Source organism: Tursiops truncatus, chromosome 7 (assembly GCF_011762595.2).
Source record: "Tursiops truncatus isolate mTurTru1 chromosome 7, mTurTru1.mat.Y, whole genome shotgun sequence".
In the NCBI taxonomy this organism is placed as follows: Eukaryota; Metazoa; Chordata; class Mammalia; order Artiodactyla; family Delphinidae; genus Tursiops; species Tursiops truncatus.
The window spans coordinates 34,259,169-34,278,899 of NC_047040.1; the positions used below are offsets into that span (position 1 = coordinate 34,259,169).

The following is a 19,731-nucleotide window of genomic DNA, read 5'->3' on the forward strand; positions in this document are numbered from 1 at the left end:
CTCTCTTCTTTTTGTCAACCAGGATTTAATTATCTTTGTTTTAATGATCATGCATCCCTCTACTGTGTTTTTCTAGTTTCCATGTACATCTGATTTCCTCCATGGTCTGTTGGAGTTCTATCTGTCATCTGCCTTTGTGAAGCACTAAAGAAATGTGTTGAGTACAGAATGTGACAGAGAGAGGTCAGAGGAGAGAAAAATCATCAGAGCCCAAAGGCCACCAGCTGGTTCAGCAATGTCCCAGGCTTGGAGGAAGATGCTGACACAGATGGAGGCCAAGCCTAGGTACAGATGTATCACGTCTCTGTTATCCTGCTGCTGTCCCTTACTTGTGATGAGCTATTTCTGTGCTGTTGCTCCACAGCAAGGAGCCCTCTCCCAACACAAAATAAATGCTTGGGCACCCTGGTTTTCCCTTCTTGATGACTGAACATTTTACAATAAAATGTTAAAACATTGGGCTAAGTGCAAGAAGTCAGACACCAAAGAATACATACTGTTTCAATACCTAAAATGAAGTATAGCTCAGGGCACAGACTCCAGGGGAGAATCTGTCATGCACATATGCCCTCCTGGGGCCTGCAAGGAGACATTGACAAGGAGAGCCATCGTTTGAAAGTAGGAATGCAGGGGCTTCCCTGGTAGCGCAATGGTTAAGAATCCGCTTGCCAATGCGGGCGACGCGGGTTCGAGCCCTGGCCCGGGAGGATCCCACGTGCCACGGAGCAACCAAGCCCCAGCGCCACAGCTACTGAGTCTGCGCTCTAGAGCCCGCGAGCCACAGCTACTGAAGCTTGTGCACCTAGAGTCCGTGGTCCACAACAAGAGAAGCCACCGCAATGAGAAGCCCGCACACCACAACGAAGAGTAGCACCTGCTCACCGCAACCAGAGAAAGCCCGTGCACAGCAACGAAGACCCAACGCAGCTAAAAATAAAAACAAACAAATAAATAAATAAATTTATTTTTAAAAAAAAGAAAGTAGGCATGCAGTAAGTGGTAGCTATTATTTTATCCTAGACCTATTAACATGCTTTTTATGTACATTAACTCATATAATTCTGTGGTATGGACCACTGAGTCCACTTTACTAATGGGGAAACTTAGGCTTAGAGAGGCTAAATAATTAGGTAACGAGTTTAAAGTCATACAGGTAATAATTGGCAGAGCTAGGGTTCACAAGCAGGGAGTCTAACTCTCAAGCCCAGGCTGTAGGAGAGATCTATTGCCTGCTGTTAACCAAAGAGATGGCCATGTTGGGAATGCAGGTACCACCTACTCCCACCTCATACAGAGATACCACTACCACTGATCTTTTTATTGTCTCCATTGTCTTTTCTAGGATGTCACACAGTTAGAATCATATAGTATGTAGCCTTTTCAGATTGGCTTCTTTCACTTAGTAATTTACATCTAATGTTCTTCCATGTCTTTTCATGACTTAATAGATCATTTCTTTTTAGCACTGAATAATATTCCATTATCTGCTTGTACCACAGTTTATCCATTCGCCTATTGAAGGACATCTTGGCTGCTTCCAAGTTTGGGCAATTATGAAAACTGCTATAAACATCTATGTACAGGTTTTTGTATGGGCATAGTTTTCAACTTCTTTGGGTAACTACCAAGGAGCACAATTGCTGGATGGTATGGCAAGAGTATGTTGAATTTTTTAAGAACCCCCTAAACTGTCTTTCAAAGTATCAGTACCATTTTGCATTTTCACCAGCAATGTATGAGAATTCCTCTTGCTCCACATCCTTACCAGCATTTGGTGTTGTCAGTGTCCCAGATTTTGGCCATTCTAATAGGTATGTAGTGGTATCGTATTATTGTTTCAATTTGCATTTTCCCCAACATATGATGTGGAGCAGGTTTTCTTTTTTCTTCTTTTTTAAAAAGTCTTTTCCATTATGGTTTATTACAGGATATTGAATATAGTTCCCTGTGCTATATAGTAGGACTTTGTTGTTTATCTATTTTATTTTTTTTATAAATTTATGTATTTATTTATTTTATTTTTGGCTGCATTAGGTCTTTGTTGCTGTGCGCGGGCTTTCTCTAGTGCAGCGAGCAGGGGCTACTCTTCGTTGCGGTGTGTGGGCTTCTCATTGCGGTGGCTTCTATTGTTGCAGAACACTGGCTCTAGGCGCTCGGGCTTCTGTATTTGTGGCACTTGGGCTCAGTAGTTGTGGCTCGTGGGCTCTGGAGCACAGGCTCAGTAGTTATGGTGCACGGCAGTAGCTGCTCCACGGCATGTGGGATCCTCCCGGACCAGGGATGGAACCCGTGTCCCCTGCATTGGCAGGTGGATTCTTAACCACTGCATCACCAAGGAAGTCCCTGTTTATCTATTTTGTATATAGTAGTTTGTATCTGCTAATCCCAAACTCCTAATTTATCCTCCCTCATCCCTTTCCCCGCTTGGTAACCATAAGTTTGTTTTCTATGTCCGTGAATCTGTTTTTGTTTTGTAAATAAGTTCATTTGTATCACATTTTAGATTCCACATATTAGTGATATCATATAATATTTGTCATTCTCTTTCTGACTTACATCACTTAGTATGATAATCTCTAGGTCCATCCATGTTGCTGTAAATGGCATTATCTCATTCTTTTTTATTATTCCATTGTATATATTGGAGCATCTTTTCATACGCTTATTTTCCACCTGTATGTCTTCTTTGGTGAGATGTCTGCTAAGATCTTTGGCTCTTTTTATGGGAATTCTCTGGCGGTCCAGTGGTTAGGACTTGGTGCTTTCATGTTTTCACTGCAGTAGCCCGAGCTCAGTCCCTGGCTGGGGAATTAATATCTTGCAAACTGCATGACCAAAATAAATTAAGTATTTTTTTAAAAAAGATCTTTGGCCCTTTTTAAAATCAGATTGTTTCCTTGTTGTTAGGTTTTAAGATTTCTTTTTATATTTTGAATAATAGTTCTTTATCATATGTGTCTTTTGTAAATATTTTCTCCCAGTCTGTGACTATTCTTCTTATTCTCCTAATATTGTCTTTTATAGAGCAGAAGTCTTTAAATGTTAATGAAGTCCAGCTTATCAATTATTTCTTTCATAGATGTGCCTTTAGTGTTGTATCTAAAAAGTGACTGCCAAATCCAAGGTCACTTAGGTTTTCTCCGATGTTATCTTCCAGGAGTTTTATGGTTTTACTTTTTATATTTAAGTCTGTGATCCTTTGAGTTAATTTTTGTGAAAGATGTAAGGTCTGTATCTGTATTAATTTTTGGCATGTGTATGTCCAACTGTTCCAGCAGCACCTGTTAAAGAGACTATTTTTTGCTCCATTGTATTATCTTTGTCCCTTTGTCAAAGATTAGTTGACGGGCTTCCCTGGTGGTGCAGTGGTTGAGAGTCCGCCTGCCGATGCAGGGGACACGGGTTCGTGCCCCGGTCCGGGAAGATCCCACATGCCGCAGAACGGCTGGGCCCATGAGCCCTGGCCGCTGAGCCTGCGCGTCCGGAGCCTGTGCTCCGCAACGGGAGAGGCCACAACAGTGAGAGGCCCACGTACCGCAAAAAAAAAAAAAAAGATTAGTTGACTATATTTATGGGGGTCTATTTCTGGGATCTCTATTCCATTCCATTGATCTATTTGTCTACTCTTTTGCAATACCACACTGTCTTCATTACTGGAGCTTTATAGTAAGTCTTGAAGTCAGGTAGCATCAGTCCCCCAGCTTTGTTCTTCTGCAATATTATGTTGAGTATTCTGGGTCTTTTGCCTCTCCACATGAAATTTAGAATCAGTTTGCTGATATTCATAAAATAATTTTCTGGTATTTTGGTTGGGAATCCACTGAATCTATAGATCAATTTGGGATTGGTTTAGCTCTGGAGAGGACCTATACCTATTGGGGAGTAGGAGTTATTTTGGAGATTAAAAGGTAATAAATAAGTTAATTAAAGTCAGCTACAGGCAAAGGGGAGATTTTAGCATGGACTGTGTGTTAGATAGTACTGTGTATTTATTTTAAATCTCTTGGGTGTAATAGTGGTAATTTTATTATGTAGGAGAATGTCCTTGTTCACAGGAGATAAATACTGAAGTATTTAGAGGTAAAGTATCACGGTGCCTGCAAGTTACTTTCAAATGGCTTAGCGAAGTTTGTGTGTGTGTGTGTGTGTGTGTGTGTGTGTGTGTATGTCTGTCTCAAGAAAAATGAAACAAAGTGGCTAAATATTATCAATTGGTGACTCTAGGTGAAAGATATATGTGTATTCTTTAAACCTTTCTGATTTACATATTTGAAATGTTTGAAAATAAAACACTGGAAAAATATCTATTTGTGATTCTGATATCCTACCAATTGTATTCAAAATGCAATACAAGATTTTTCACACACATCATTTTGTTTTAAAATGTTGCATTGACTTTGGGGAGGATACAAGTATAAACATTTCCTATATAAATGTTAGTCAAAAACACTGTATAAAGGAAAATATATTCTTTGAAGTTTGGGTATTAAAAGCAAGATGTATCCTACTAGGAACACATGAACTAGGGAAGTGCTTTGCAGGGTGTAACTATATATATGTTTCTTTCCTTGTTTATCTTTCTTGATTAACCTTTAAGATCCATGAGCTAGGGATCATTACATTTTTGTTTCTCATTGACCATCCAGCATTTAACACACTGCTTGGTGCACAGTAGGTCCCTGTATTAGTAGGATAACACTCACTGCTTTAACAAAGTAACCCCAAAATAGCCGTAGCTTAACACAATGGAAGTTTATTTTGTCATCACCTAGCTGATCAATACAGGTGTTTCTGGCAGGCAGCTTCCCTCCATGCAGTGATTTCAGGGACTGAGACTCCTTTCATGTTTTGGCCTTACCATTCCAAGGGTACTTGTTATCCTCAGCATTCATTCAGCAGAAGGGGAAAGAGTGTGAAGAAACATATCTGCTTCCTAACATCCTTGCCCTAAAAATGACACACCTCATTTCCACTCACATTTCATTGGTGAAAACTAGACATATGGCCACTGAGAAAGCAAGGTGTGTGTGTGGTGGGGGGGGGGGGTGTCTGGAAAACCATAGTCCCTGGCCTGGCAGCCACTTCCCAAGGACAATCCTGTAAGATAGAAAGGCGGCAGATTGTAGTGGAAAGCTAGCCACCTCTATCAGTGTTTAAATATTTGCTGAATGAATGGATAAAGTTTCTAGGTCTGCTGTATTCTTTGCAAATGTAATGCCATGTAAATCTCAGGATGTGGAGGAGCTCAGATGCAGTCCATGCAACCACTGGTGGTTCTGTTGACTTCATAAGTTCTCCGGCAAAATGTAGTACCAAGGCCTGGAGTACCCTCCCGCCTGAGACAACTAAAAAACCAGATGGACAAAATGTAAAAAACAATAATTTTCAGACATTGGACATCAAGCAGTGCAGGACAGTGATCCTCCAGAGAGGTAAGCCCTATGATTACCCTAGCATGCTGCCTAGAAAGAGTTTCCAGGTCATGACACAGGGAGAGGGAACTCAAGCAGAGCCTGGCAGTCTCTTTAAATTGAGGAGACAGAGTCCAGGGAGCCACAGTGGCTAAAGTTCACAGGGTGAAGTTTCAGAGGTCAGAGACCTGCACAGAGAGACTGCTCTAGGGAATTTCTGAGAGTCTCCCTCAAGTTTTCAGCTGAATACTAATCAGTGCATACAAGGAAGGAAACCATACAAGTCTGGAGAACTACCTGAAAGGAGCAAAGGAAACAATTCTCGAAGTTCATACAAGGACAAGAATAGTTCAAGTTCATACCAGACAGCATGGAAAATCTTATAATTCATGGTTCTGAGTAGTAGAGGAAAATTAGCCCTAGACTAAAGGCAACTCTAATCCTACATAACAAAGTTGAAGAGCAAGCCTCAAAAAGATTTAACTGTTTATAAATAATTTAACTGCATTTCTAGAACAAATCTCAAAAACATTTATAGGAATACAAAAATATCCAGCCCCAACAAGGTAAAGTTCCCAATGTCTGGCATTTAATCAGAAAATTACAAAAATGCAAGGAACCAGGAAAATACAATCTGTAATGAAGACAACAATCAATTACTAGAATTAGACTCAGAAATACCACAGATCATAGAAGTAGTAGACAGGGATATTAAAACAGATACTATTCCATATGTTCAAGAAGACAGAGGAAAATTTGAGCATGTTAAGTCAATATATGAAAGATTAAAAGACCCACATTAAAGTCCTAGATGCAAACTACAATGTCTGAGGTGAAAAATATATTGCATGAAGTTAGCAGCAGATGACATACTCAAGAAGAAAAGATTAGTGAATCTGAAGGCATAACAATAGAAACTATCTAAAATGAAACACACAGATAAAAAAAAAAAACAGTGTCAGGGAAGCTGTAATATAACTTTAAGCAACCTAACATACATGTAACTGGAGTCTCTGAAAAAAGGGTGTGGGAGACAGAAAAAAATACTTGAAGAAAAAATGACTGAAAACTTCAAATTAGATAAAAACTATAACCCATAGATCAAAGAAACTCAATGAAACCCAAGTGCAAGAAAGATGGATAAAATAATACCAAATAACATGATAAATTGCTTTAAACCATTGATATGAAATGACTGACCGATCAATCTGTCCCATAACTTTCCATTTGGACTGGAACTGACCGAACTACAGACACAGTATTGCTGGAACTTTGCCAGAATATGAAGTTTAGTGTCTGCTCCATTCCAGACTCTTTAAATGAATCAGATCAGCCCTAAAATGTGAGATCCAGCCTCAGGCAATATCAGCTGTCACCAGCTTTCATTCAGATGGCCTGTCATTTACTGTCCAGAATTGTCCCATTTATTTTCTTTGCCTGCCTGGCTTGACAATCCCCTTGAATTTTAATTTATGCACACATTCTTTGTAATTGCACAATCCATTTGGACAGGATTTTCTGCCTCTTGCTTTCAGCACGCTCTTCAGACCTGACTTGGTAAATGCCCTCTACCCCAGTCCTCAGGAGCTATACTAGATAGGCCACCCGCCATTCCCACCAGTTTTCCTGTGAAAAATTTCCAGGAAATTTTAAGGGAATGGGTCTTAAAAGTTCTCATCACAAGGAAAAAAAGTGTAACTATGCGAGATGATGGATGTTAACTAACCTTATTCTGGTAATCATTTTGTAATATATACATATACCAAATCATTACGTTGTACACCTAAAACAAATGCAATGTTATATGTCAATTATATCTCAATAAAACTATTTACAGAATTAATTTAAACTTTCTAACCATCTGACCAAACTCTAAGCAGGCAATGTTGGGATCCACCTGGGTGCTGTGAAAGTTTCATCAAGTTGAAAGTTGAGAATTTCAGTAGCATTTGCCATATAAATTTGGAACCTGAATTGAAATATCCTCACATCAAATATGCCTTATGAGAAATAACTATTCTTGCTGCCTCAGTCACAATTGAGCAATAACTGCTAATGCTATCGGCACAAATACTAACTCTACAGCAGGGCACTTTTGTATAAATAAAGTTGAAGAAAGTATTTTTGGACATCTTTTATACTGCTGAAAAAATTAATTTTTGGAAGTGCTGACTTCTATAGTTGTCATTAAAAAATTAGCCTTCTACACACATGGATTTCTAATCATATTGCTCTTTGTTAAAAACATGTGGACACCCTTCTGCTGTATAAACAATGCTTACATGTCTATGTAGTCATATGTGGCTTATGTGCTCAACCCTAAAATAAACCAGAATGGGTGGTGCAGCTCTAGTGGTCCCAAAGGAGGATAAAACCAAAGAAGTTCTGGAACACAACTTTATTTTTATTTTGGTGAACATCTGGACCATCTGGACCTACAATGGGATGACAGGGGAGTAGTGAGAAGATAAAGATGAAAATACCTAGTCTTAGTCTCAAGGAGTTAATCTAGAGGCAAGATAAGAGTCATGCAAAGTAGAATGAGATAAATTGTAAATTGAGTATAAGCATTGTGCTGAGGGCTTGAAGAAATGGGACTTATTACATTTGTGGCAGGAATTAGGTTCCAGTAAGTAAGACAGGGAGTGAAAAGGAATGTGGGACATCAGAGAAAACAGCCTGGGGCTTCAAACAGTTGTTAGATGTTGAGCTTTGGAATGCTTGTGGCATTGCAGCTAAATCTTTGTGGTTCACGGCTTAGCAAACAGATGTCTCAGTGTCTCCTGTGGCCTATGGTGACCATAGGACCTTGAGCACAGACAAGAATGCTTCCTATTAATCTACATGACCAGGTCAGCCCCACTTTATGATTGACATACTCAGGCCACCTCTCACGTAGCCCAGACTGTCACGTAAACCCACTACATATCTGCAAATGTGGGCCACTTCGTTATTTTAGCTTTTGTAACTCTTTGGAATTATACATTTTATTATGGTCTTTATTATTACTTAGCAAGAATAATCAATTGACTTTGAAGGATAATGGAAAGAAGGAAGAAATGATGTAATATATGAAGCAAGCATGGTAAATGCTTAAGTAGATTAAAAAAAGAGAGGAGATGAATGCATAAATTGGGTGAAATTCTCTAGTTTGATCAAGATGAAGATTTCTGACATATTATGAAACTTTCAAAATCTGATGGTTAAAAGCTTTTGATAAAATTCAACACCAATTTATGATAAAAACTCTCTAGAAATTAGGCATAGAGGCAACCTACCTCAACATAATAAAGGTCATATATGACAAACCCACAGCAAACATCATTCTCAATGGTGAAAAACTGAAAGTATTTCCTCTAAGATCAGGAACAAGACAAGGATGTCCACTCTCGCCACTATTATTCAACATAGTTTTGGAAGTCCTAGCCACAGCAATCAGAGAAGGAAAAGAAATAAAAGGAATAAAAATTGGAAAAGAAGAAGTAAAATTGTCACTGTTGGGACTTCCCTGGTGGCACAGTGGTTAAGAATCTGCCTGCCAATGCAGGAGACATGGGTTCGATCCCTGGTCTGGGAAGATCCCACATGCTGTGGAGCAACTAAACCTGTGCTCCACAACTACTGAGCCTGAGCTCTAGAGCCCGTGAGCCACAATTACTGAGCCTGCGTGCCACAACTACTGAAGCCCATGTGTCAAGAGCCCATGCTCCTTAACAGGAGAAGCCCCGACAATGAGAAGCCTGTGCACCACAATGAAGAGTAGCCCCCACTCGCTACAACTAGAGCAAGCCCGCAGGCAGCAATGAAGACCCAACACAGCCAAAAAAACACAAAAAACAAAACTTACTTTCCTAATCTTTTAAAAAAACTCAAATCGTCACTGTTTGCAGATGACATGATACTATACATAGAAAATCCTAAAAATGCCACCAGAAAACTACTAGAGCTAATCAATGAGTTTGGTAAAATTGCAGGATACAAAATTAATGCGCAGAAATCTTTTGCATTCCTATACACTAACAATGAAATATCAGAAAGAGAAATTAAGGAAACAATCCCATTTACCATCGCAACAACAAAAAAATAATATACCTAGGAATAAACCTACCTAAGGAGGTAAAAGACCTGTACTCAGAAAACTATAAAAAACTGATGAAAGAATCAAAGATGACACAAACAGATGGACAGATATACCATGTTCTTGGATTGGAAGAATCAGTATTGTGAAAATGACTTTACTACCCAAAGCAATCTACAGATTCAATGGAATCCCTATCAAATTGCCAGTGGCATTTTTCACAGAATTAGAACACAAAATTTTACAATTTATATGGAAACACAAAAGACCCCAAATAGCTAAAACAATCTTGAGAAAGAAAAACAGAGCTGGAGGAATCAGACTCCCTGACTTCAGACTATACTACAAAGCTACAGTAATCGAGTCAGTATGGTACTGGCACAAAAACAGAAATATAGATCAATGGAACAGGATAGAAAGCCCAGAGATAAACCCATGCACCTATGGTCACCTAATCTATGACAAAGGAGGCAAGGATATACAATGGAGAAAAGACAGCCTCTTCAATAAGTGGTGCTGGGAAAACTGGACAGCTATATGTAAAAGAATGAAATTAGAACACTCCCTAACACCATACACAAAAATAAATTCAAAATGGATTCAAGACCTGAATGTAAGACCAGACACTATAAAACCCTTAGAGGAAAACATAGGAAGAACACTCTTTGACATAAATCACAGCAAGATCTTTTTTGATCCATCTCCTAGAGTAATGAAAGTAAAAACAAAAATAAACAAATAGGACCTAATGAAACTTAAAAGCTTTTGCACAACAAAGAAAACTGTAAATAAGACAAAAAGACAACTCTCAGAATGGGAGAAAATATTTGCAAATGAAGAAACTGACAAGGGATTAATCTCCAAAATACACAAACAGCTCATGCAGCTCAATATCAAAAAATAAATAAATAACCCAATCAAAAAATGGGCAGAAGACCTAAATAGACATTTCTCCAAAGAAGACGTACAGATGGCCAAGAAGCACAAGAAAAGCTGCTCAATATCACTAATTATTAGAGAAATGCAAATCAAAACTACAATGAGGTATCACATCGCACCAGTTAGAATGGGCATCATCAGAAAATCTACAAACAACAAATGCTGGAGAGGGTGTGAAGAAAAGGGAACCCTCTTGCACTGTTGGTGGGAATGTAAATTGATACAGCCACTATGGAGAACAGTATGGAGGTTCCTTAAAACCTAAAAATAGAACTACCATATGACCTAGCAATCCCACTACTGGGCATATACACTGAGAAAACAATAATTCAAAAAGAGTCATGTACCACAATGCTTATTGCAGCTCTATTTACAATAGCTAGAACATGGAAGCAACCTAAGTGTCCATCGACAGATGAATGGATAAAGAAGATGTGGCACATATATACAAAGGAATATTACTCAGCCATAAAAAGGAATGAAATCAGGCCATTTGTAGTGAGGTGGATGGACCTAGAGTCTGTCATACAGAGTGAAGTAAGTCAGAAAGAGAAAAACAAATATATATTGACGCATATATGTGGAATCTAGGAAAATTGGTACAGATGAACCTATTTGCAGGGCAGGAATAGAGACGCAGATGTAGAGAATGGATGTGTGGACACAGAGTGGGGAGGGGGGAAGGGGAATTGGGATGAATTGGGAGATTGGGACTGACATATATACACTACCATGTATAAAACAGATGGCTTGTGGGAACCTGCTGTATAGCCCAGGGAGCTCAGCTTGGTGCTCTGTGGTGACCTAGGTGGGTGGCAGGGAGGTCCAAGAAGGAGGGGATATATGCATACATATAACTGATTCACTTTGTTGTACAGGAGAAACTAACACAACATTATAAAGCAACCATACCACAATTTTTAAAAATCTGATGGTTATGTTTTTATTTCCTCAGTTACTCTTTTATTTCCTTTTTAAAGGATTGATTTTAGGTGGTTAGGCAAAAGAGGAATTTACAGTCCTCATAAGAGCTGATTTAAAAATTTTTAAGTAAGTAAAATTACTTTAAACATGTTCAATTCTGTTCGGCAAATATTTATTGAGGTTTCCTTTTCACAAAGCACTGTGAAAGGAAAGTAGTTTAATTGTGTATAACTAGTTTAAATGAGAATTATACTCATTATAAGAATTGTGATAAAGTCTTTGTTAAAAAACAGAAGTAATGAATAGATGTTCTTTCAGAGAAGTCATACAGATGGCCCACAGGTTCATGAAAAGATACTCAACATCACTAATCATCAGGGGAACGAAAATCAGACAATGAGATATCACCTCACACTTGTTAGAATGGCTATTATCAAAAACAAACAAACAAAAAAACAAGAAATAACAAGTGTTGCCAAGGATGGAGAGAAAATGGAACCCTCTTACACATATGGTAGGAATGTAAATTGGTGCAGCCACTATGGAAAACAGTGTGGAGGTTCCTCAGAAATTTTTAAATAGAAATACTCTATCATCTAGCAATTCTACTTCTGGGTATTTATCCGAAGAAAAGAAAAACATTAACTTGAAAAGATACCTGCACCCCCATGTTCATTGCAGCATTATTTGCAAAAGCCAAGATATAGAAATAATATGTGTCCATTGACAGATGAATAAATAAAGAAAATGTGGTATGTATATGTACAATGGAACATTATTCAGTCATAAAAAAAGAATGAAATCTTGCCATTTGTGAAATAGAAATGGATCTTGAGGGTTTTATGCTAAGTGAAATAAGTCAGACAGAGAAAGACAAATACCATGTGATCTCACTTACATGTGCAATCCAAAAAGGAAAAAAAAAGAAAAACAAACCAGCCAAGCTCATAGATACAGAGAAGAGATTGGTGGTTGCCAGAGGCAAAGGGTGGGGGGATGGGGGAAAATGGGTGAAGGGGGTCAAAGGTACAAACTTCCAGTTATCAAATAAATAAGTCATGGGGATGTGGTGTACAGCATGGTGACTAGAGTTAGTAATACTGTATTGTATATCTGAAAGCTGCTAAGAGAGTAAATTTTTAAATATTTATTTATTTATTTAATTTATTTAGTTGCACTGGGTCTTAGTTGCAGCAGGCAGGCTCCTTAGTTGCAGTACGCCAGCCCCTTAATTGTGGCATGTGAATTTTTAGTTGCGGCATGCATGTGGGATCTAGTTGCCTGACCAGGGATCAAACCCAGGCTCCTGCATTGGGAGTGCAGAGTCTTAACCACTGCACCACCAGGGAAGTCCACAAGAGAGTAAATCTTAAACGTTCTCATCATAAGAAAAAAAATTCTGTGTCTATGTATGATGATGGATATGAACTAGACATTGTGGTGATCACTTCACAATATATACAAATATCAAATCATTGTGTTGTACACCTGAAACTAATGTAATGTTGTATGTTAACTATGCCTCCATTTTAAAAACCAGAATTAAGTCCAAATTAAACATTTGTTGAACATTTATCATGTGTAAGGCACTGTGTAGGAGATAAAAGAATAAACAAGGTAAGATTTTCAAGAATTTAAAACGTGATAGAGAATAAAGCAAGTATAAAAATAACTGAGTTACAAGGTAAGGCAAGATATATTTTACTAGGAGGGTACAAAGTTCTGAGCAGTTTATGGGAGGGAAAGGTCATTATCAAGAATCAAGACTCACTGACAAACTGCAATATCAGATTTATAGTCTTAGGAAAAAAAAAACTTTGGTTGGCAAAATATACTGCATGTGGACAAAATGTCTCTCGTGCCTGCCAGGTAGAGAATAGACCCACTATTAGTAATGATAATCCTTCACCTGTATGTAAGTACCAAGAGGAGAGAAATTTGTCTGTGTTGTTCATTGATGTATACTTTGTGCCATAAAGATCCCTGGTACCTAGGAGGTGCTCGCTAAATATTTAAGTTAATGAATAAAATTCGAAGAAAAGGAGCTGAGATGTCTTTTTTCTAGTTGTAACTCCCTGAAGCTTCTTGACTTGGACTTTGGAGGAAGGTTGGGCAGGCATGCCTTATTTGCATGCAGGGGTTGTGTTCCTTGTAATCTTGAGAAAACAAAACAAAAAATGACCAATGTATTGAATGAGAAATATTTATTGCATGCAACAGCCATAGGGTAATTGGTTGGTTGCATTTAGCAGAAATTAGTCTTTTTTTTTTGAGAAAAGCCAGCATAAAGCACTTTTATTGCAATAATAAAACTTGAAACTCATATGTAGTGCAGGGGGTGGGGTAGGGGTGGGCGAGTAGGCAGTAATTTCTCCCACCAAATCACTACACAGGACAGCAGAGGGTGAGAGGAAGGAGAAGCCAGGAAACTCTGAGATCAGCAGGGGGAGCTGAGCGTCAAAAAACAGGAGATGCTGAAGCTGTGATGACCAGCATCATTTTCTTAAGACGACACTCAAGGATTTGTCATGATGGCTGGGCTTTCATGGGTGTTAAGTGTCTACAAACAGCACCTTCAATTTAACTTTCGGTTAAAGTTCTTAAAATTTAGGAAGTGGAGCCTGGATAGCTATGAGATTACAAAAGTCCTAAATATCCATTAGAAAAACCACAGGATGGAAAAAAAAAAAAAAAGCCAGGCCATGAAGAAGGCTTCAGAGGTCCCTGCTGGCCCGGTGACACACACCTGTAGTGTCCAACATCTCAGTGAAAATGATCTGCTTTCAAAAGGCAGAGGGTTAAGGGGAGGGTGGGGGTGGGACAGTGGAGGCAAAGGCTCTCCCCTTCCCACTTCAGTTTTGGGTAGGGCTTTTAATTCAACCCGAGGACATCTCTCAACTTGGAGAATAATTCGACCCTCAAAAGCGCCTTAAATCTGCTATGGCTTTGCAGCGCAGCAGCAAGAATGTTTAATATATAATAGATAAAACTTTCATCCAAAAATAAGATAAAATAAAGATTCTTGCACTCCCCCCAACACCAATTCCTATTCTAAAGTTAACCCATTATTTGTGCTGTTAATACTTGACTAGTACTTAACTGGAAACCTAGATCCAAAGGACTGAAACTCTATCTTCACCCCAAAACGAAAACAAACTAAAATGGGTAACTTGAGGTTTATGGCATATAGTTCAGGTCAACACACACACGAGGAGAAAGGGGAAGAGCAAAGCCGGTGACAGAACACATTCAGTCAGGGAAGATGTTTTTACGAAGAGTGTAGTGGAACATCGGGAAAAGCTCCCTACGGGCTCGCTGTGCGCACCTGGAGGCGCCAGATCCTTCCATGGCACATCCAAGAATGAGGAGATCAGGGAGGAGGCCATTCCTGTCATTCCAGTTTTAGAAGCTCCACATCAAAGACGAGAGTGGCATTTGGTGGGATGATGCCTGGGTGCCCAGTGGCGCCATAGGCATAGTCTGGGGAGATAGCTTGGCTCTCTGACCCACGCTCATCTGGGCAACCCCTTCTTCCCAGCCTCGGATCACCTCCTGCTTACCCAGCACAAACTTAAAGGGCTTGTTTCTGTCCCGGGAGGAATCGAATTTCTTTCCATCTTCAAGCATCCCGGTGTACCACGCAGGTCTGGCCGCGCTTCGGGAAGGTGCGCCCGTCTCCGGGGGAGATGGTCTCCACCTGCACTCCCATGGCGGTGGCGGCGGCGGCGGCGGCGGATGCGGGGCTGGTGGGAGGGCGGGCGGCGTGACGGCCGGCGCGACAGGCGGTGTGGACAGAGAGCGAATCTGGCGGCGGTTCCGCGGCTGTGCCTCGTCCCTCCGCGGAACGGCTGCCAGAAATTAGTCTTGACCTCTGATGGTTAGTATTTTTATTACCAACTCATCAGCAAGTAGGGGAAGGTTACATAGCATGTGTCAGAAAGCTTAGGCTTAGCTCAGTTCTAACATCCTTGCCAAGGGATTGGGGAAATGCCTCCCAGTCCTGGAAAATGTGCCCAGGTTACCATCACAGGCCTTTTGTAAGTGATCTGTTTTCTTGTAGGCAATTGGAACCAATGAAGCCTCTTAGACATTGGAAAATATGTGACCCTCTCCAATCCTTCATTCCCACTAACCCTTTATTGATTCATAGATAAGGTGTTAATCTGTGACTAATCATCTCTATTACCTCACTTGTATATTTAGATCTCTAATTTTGTTTTCTTAATATAAACTTTTTTTAATACATTTATTTATTTTATTCATTTATTTTTGACTGCGTTGGGTCTTCGTTGCTTTCTCTAGTTGCAGCGAGTGGGGCCTACTCTTTGTTGTGATGCGCGGGCTTCTCATTGCAGTGGCTTCTCTTGTTGCAGAGCTCAGGCTCTAGGCACATGGGCTTCAGTAGTTATGGCGCGCAGGCTCAGTAGCTGTAGCCCATGGGCTCTAGAGCACAGACTCAGTAGCTGTGGCGCACGGGCTTAGTTTCTCCCTGGCACGTGCGATCTTCCCGGACCAGGGCTGGAACCCATGTCCCCTGAATTGGCAGGCGGATTCTTAACCACTGTGCCACCAGGGAAGCCCTAGATCTTTAATTTTGAATTCATTCATTCAACAGACACTGCCTAAACACCTATCACAAAGGTACAGTCCCTATCTTCAAGAAGGCCATGATTTAATGAGGGAGTCAGACACTGAGTGAATAATTAAGACACATTATGATTAGTGCTATAATAGAAATATGTTTAGGGTTTAAGGCTGTAAAAATTTCTTTCATTTACTTATAAATGTAGAAATTGATTTATCAGAACTATAATTGCTGATAAACCCAGGCCAAATATAAGGGAGCATTTATAAGCCATGAATGAAGGAATTAATACCTTGAGTTTAATCTCTGTATTTTTTTTTAATATTTATTTATTTATTTGTTATATTTATTTTGGCTGTGCCAGGTCTTACTTGCAGCATGCGGGATCTTCGTTGCGGCATGTTTAGTTGTGGCATGCGAGATCTTTAGTTGCGGCATGCATGTGGGATCTAGTTCCCCGACCAGGGATTGAACCCGGGCCCCCTGCATTGGGAGTGCAGAGTCTTACCCACTGGACCACCAGGGAAGTCTCCCTGTATTGTTAAATACATGAATTGTGACATGTTTCCTTGTTGGAACTTATACAGCATCTACAGATATGGTTTAAATTTTTAATTATGTTTCACTAGAAATCCTGGTCTAAATATAAGATCTAATTTTAAACTTTTCTATCTGCATTAAACCCTCATGTTACTATCACATGGGATTCCCAGGTCCAGGTGATACCACTGCCTGTGAACCTGATTCTTCCTCAGTAAGATGATTCCATCTGTGCTGATACAGGGACTCTTTATTTTTAGGACAGCTATTGCCATGGTTACTGTGAACCAAAGTTGGCCTTCAGTACTATGTCCCTGAGCAGTATTTCCCAGGAAATTTTGTAGCAATAGAGAATAAATGAAATAAAATATATCATACATATAACACAAGAAGAGCTATAATCACAAAACATTCACTTAACTGTGTCATTCATTCAAATGTGTAATGTAAAGATTTTTTAAAAATCCCTTTGCTCTTCTACAATAAGTAAAAATGTCTGACCAATGTATTTAAAATAAGTACATTTAGAAAGATGTTTGGTTAATTATCAAGTCAGCAGGAAAAGGCAAGTTAAATGCTGTTATTATTTCCAAATTCAGTTTGGGATCTGAGCAATTAAAATTAAAGTAGGTGGAACATTTGCATGGGGTATTAAATGCTTTATTTATAATGAGATTTAATTAATAATTTACAAATACTCTGGTAAAAATCTAAACGTAAAATATTTCTTTCTAGTCATAATTTGCTTTGCAGGGCACTCTTTGGAACATTATTAAGAATTATTCTTTCAGTTTTAAAACACAAAATGAAAATACATGACTTTTCCAAATGGCACAAAATCTGATTTACATCTTAAATGTACTTAATGTTCTTATTTTGCAATGGATTTCCAGAAATGTAAGTCTTTAGCAATCCTTTTTAGGTAGTTTTGTAACTTGGGGCCACATTTCAAGAGTTTTTTTTTTTTAATTTTTTTTATGTGAGATTCAACAGAAAAATATACAGACCTTGAGACAAGGAATTTTTTTGTTGTTGTTTTTAAACAGCTAAAGCCAGTTTTAAATTGTTATATGTGTCAAAGTTAATTCAATCTAATACAATATATGGCATTTAATAATTTAATGAGTTAAGCATTTTGAATATTATATTTATAATATATGATAAATGTAATACTATATAAAAATAAAGTATATAATATATATTTTATATATAACATATGTGTTAAAATAACACTCTGCAATAGATCCTTTTTAATATAATTATTGGCAGGCAATGCAATTTCCATTGTGTGGTCTAGTTTCTGAGTTCCTGAAGCTGATTTTCTGACCCCAAACAAAAACAAAAGCAAAAAAACCACCCCATTTCTCTCTGCTAACTGATATTGAGGCAAATTAGGACACAAGTGGACGATTCTACTCTCAATAGTATAGCTGTTTAATTTGAATAACTTGAAATTCTAGAGATTCTGAGGATCCATGAGGATTATATCAAATTTTGAAACTCATGTTGCCAACTGAGTGAGAGGCCATCATGAAATAACATTTAATTTTTGTTGCTAAACTACCCAGGTTTTATATAATAAACTATACATAAAAAAAATTTAAAAATCTGATGAGTCCTCTGAATGCTATTTTTTAATGACAGCTGAATACTCTGAGGAGAAAGTACATTAAATCCCCGTCTTTGTCTTAACATTTTATATGTAATATGTAACTACTATCATCGACATTAAGAATACACAAATATAGAAATTAAGGGTCACACAAAGATTAAACACAATTTTTTAAGTGTTTAATTCAGTGGTTATTATTATATTCACAGATATGTGTACCATCACTACAGTCAATTTTAGTAATTTTTTTGGCCTTACCGCTCGGCATGTGGGATCTTAGTTCTCAGACCAGGGACGGAACCCAGGCCCCCTGCAGTGGAAGCACAGAGCCTTAACAGCTGGACCACCAGGGAAGTCCCCGATTTTAGTAATTTTTGTCAAACATAATTTTAAATGTTTTCCTAATCATGAAGACTACATGGGGACTTCCCTGGTGGTCCAGAGGTTAAGACTCCGCACTCCCAATGCAGGGGGCCCGAGTTCGATTCCTGGTCAGGGAACTAGATTCCACATGCCACAACTAAGAGCCAGCATGCCAGCAACTAAAGATTCCACATGCCACAAGTAAAGATCCCGCATGCTGCAACAAACATCCCACACGTGATAACGAAGATCCTGCGTGCCTCAGCTAAGACCCGAGTAGCCAAATAAATAAATATTTTAAAAAAAGGACTACATGCCATCATTAGTTAATATATCAGATTTATATACTCTTAGGGCAAGGTTTATTGTACTAACAGTGGGTCCAATCCATATTTTGATCTTTTTTTTTTTTTTGGTTGACTTTTTCTTCATGGTTAGCTCATTGTAATTTACCTGGTAATGTTACTGATGAAGAGTTCATAACTTATTTTCTTCTTGTTTGCTTGTTCATGCATATCACTATTAGCAGCTTCTTTGTAAAAAATCTTTTTAAGGCACTTACTCACTCCATGAAGTTTAGTTTAGTAAAACTAGTAGATAATACATTCCAAGAACCAAGTACACATAAAGTACAATCTGTAGCAATCCACTGAAAAGTCCCTCTGTTCTCCCCTTTGGAGGGCAGAACTCCCACTTTTCCCTCAGGATACCTTAGTTACCAACAATTCTATGTGATCACTTGGTAGCCACCAAATAAGGGAAAACCCCACTGTCTGTACGTTAAACATTAGCAAAATTGAATTCATTTTTATTAAACATGAAAATAAATATGTTTAAGTTTATTCTCTTCTCACATCAATGCATAGTCTCACACATCCCATGAGTTGTGTGTATCCCATTTGGGGAAACACCGTGTTAGAAAATGTCTGTCTAGTCTCTGATACCCAAATTTTTAAAAAGAAAAATGACAAATATGATCAGTGATAGGGAAGAAAAAGAGAAGAATGAAGGGTAAGACTCAATTTATTTCTACTGGAATAGTTTTATCTAGTCCCTAACCAAGCAAGCCTTGCCAATGACCTCTCTCTCCAAACTTAAACAAATTTATGTTAATATGTAGACTGACTGTGTTAAAACCCAATGTAAAGTACCTTCCTTTTTACAGTATCATTAAGGTCTATATTTGATTGAAGCAGCGAGTGGATGATTGTAAATACATCCTATTGTGCAAGTTCTGCTTGTCTCTGCTGCTTTCATCAGGTCCATAATCCTACAACCC

The 19,731-nt window shown here is 38.7% G+C and overlaps 1 pseudogene; it reads right to left on the minus strand.

Annotated features, from left to right (window-relative positions):
• Positions 1–14,283: 14,283 nt before the first annotated feature.
• Positions 14,284–15,081, minus strand: LOC117313029 (peptidyl-prolyl cis-trans isomerase FKBP1A pseudogene; annotated as a pseudogene).
• Between the last annotated feature and the right edge of the window lie 4,650 nt (positions 15,082–19,731).